The sequence below is a fragment of the Callorhinus ursinus genome, unplaced genomic scaffold, assembly GCF_003265705.2.
Source record: "Callorhinus ursinus isolate GAN/ISIS: 27379988/994484 unplaced genomic scaffold, GSC_fseal_2.0 scaffold66, whole genome shotgun sequence".
NCBI lineage: Eukaryota > Metazoa > Chordata > Mammalia > Carnivora > Otariidae > Callorhinus > Callorhinus ursinus.
In genome coordinates, this window is record NW_027397128.1 from 6088106 (window position 1) to 6089927 (window position 1822).

A 1822-nucleotide genomic window follows, 5' to 3' on the forward strand; every position below is an offset into this window, starting at 1 on the left:
ACACACACACACACACACACACACACACACACACACACACACACACGAAACTGCCGCAGAAGCTTTGAAATTTAAGAACTTTCTGTTTTGCTTTGTTGTTTTGTTTTTGTTTTTTCCTTACTTTGAGTCAGGTCAAGTTTTTTAGCCTTGGTGTATTCCCCTCACTCATCTTTGAAGATAGAAGGGAAGTCCCCAGAGACCAAACAAAGCAGGGAGGGTGATAGGCAGAGAGGACTGGGGAGCAGCTCTTATAGTTCCATTTGCATTGAATAACCTTGGCAAGAATAGACACCAAATATTAACAGAGATTTCCTCCCAGTGGAATTATAGGTGAATTGAATTTCTCCAGATTATTGCCAGCAAGCATATTATTACATTTTATTTTACGTTGTATTTCATTAACAACAAATCAGAGTAAAGATTCCTAGATACCGTGAGAGACTCATTAAAATGATGTTGTAGTATTTTTTCTGCAAACAAAATACCTTTCTTTAAATAAGAAAAAGATCTTAATTTTCAAATGCTTTCTTTTTGTTTTAATGGAAAAAACAGTCATGATGTTTTTTTCAGTGGATAAAAATTTCCCTAAACAGGCTTGCTATAATGTTCGAATTTTAAACATTTCAGTGATGTAGTGTGCTAATTCTATACACAACAGCTAACATGATTAAAAGTTAAAATCTTCCTGGGGCGCCTGGGTGGCTCAGTTGGTTAAGCGACTGCCTTCGGCTCAGGTCATGATCCTGGAGTCCTGGGATCGGGTCCCGCATCGGGCTCCCTGCTCGGCAGGGAGTCTGCTTCTCCCTCTGACCCTCTTCCCTCTCATGCTCTCTATCTCTCATTCTCTCTCTCTCAAGTAAATAAATAAAAAATCTTTGAAAAAAAAGTTAAAATCTTCCTTAAGGCACTGAAAATCATTATAACGAATAATTCAAATTAAAAAAATTTTTAATTCAGTGTTTTCCTAAAAATAGCTTTATATTTTCGGAACTTAATAGAAAAATGAAGCTACAAAGTAGTTTGTAAAATAAGACCATACAAGCAAATAGGTAATTTGCGGTAAAATTAATTGCCCTTCTAAATTTTTAGGTATTACATAAAAACCATAATATGTTTAAAAAAATAAATTTTTACAAAGGGAGGCTTCTAGGGGTAATGGTGCTGTTCTGTTTATTGATCTGAGTACATACAGATATATTCCTGTGGAAAAATTCATAGAGTTGTTTCCTTGTGAAATGGGTCCTTTTCCATATGTGTGTTATTCTTCAATAAATAATATTAAAAACAAAAAAGAGGGGGAAGTCAAACAGAATCGAAGGTCACAGAATTTCAGGAGGAGGATTGAGACGGGGTGGTTGGATACTGTGAGTAACAATAATAAAGTAAGAATTACCACGTACACTGGCGGTAATGCACACTTAGCCACGTGCCAAGAATTGCTCTATGAACTTGATGTATAATAACAAACTTAATCCTCCCTAGTCCCATGAGGGATGTACTATTATAGTTCTCACAGATGAAGAAACTGATGTACAGAGTGGTTAAGTAACTTGTCCAGGGAGATGATAAACTACTCTTTCAAGAAATTTATGGTGAATGAAAAGACAGAGCAGTAATTCATGCAGAAAACAGGAAGTTTGGGGGTTTTGTTCTTGTGGGCAGTGTTGAGTGCATTTGTGACTTGAGGAGAGAAGCCAGAGAGAAGGGGAAAGAGCAAAAGTGCTTCATCCTCGCCCAGGAGGCCAGCAGAGGGTGGATCAAGAACCCATACATGTACACTTTTGCCCAAGGGAAATGTGCCTTCTAAGATCTGAAGAAAGGA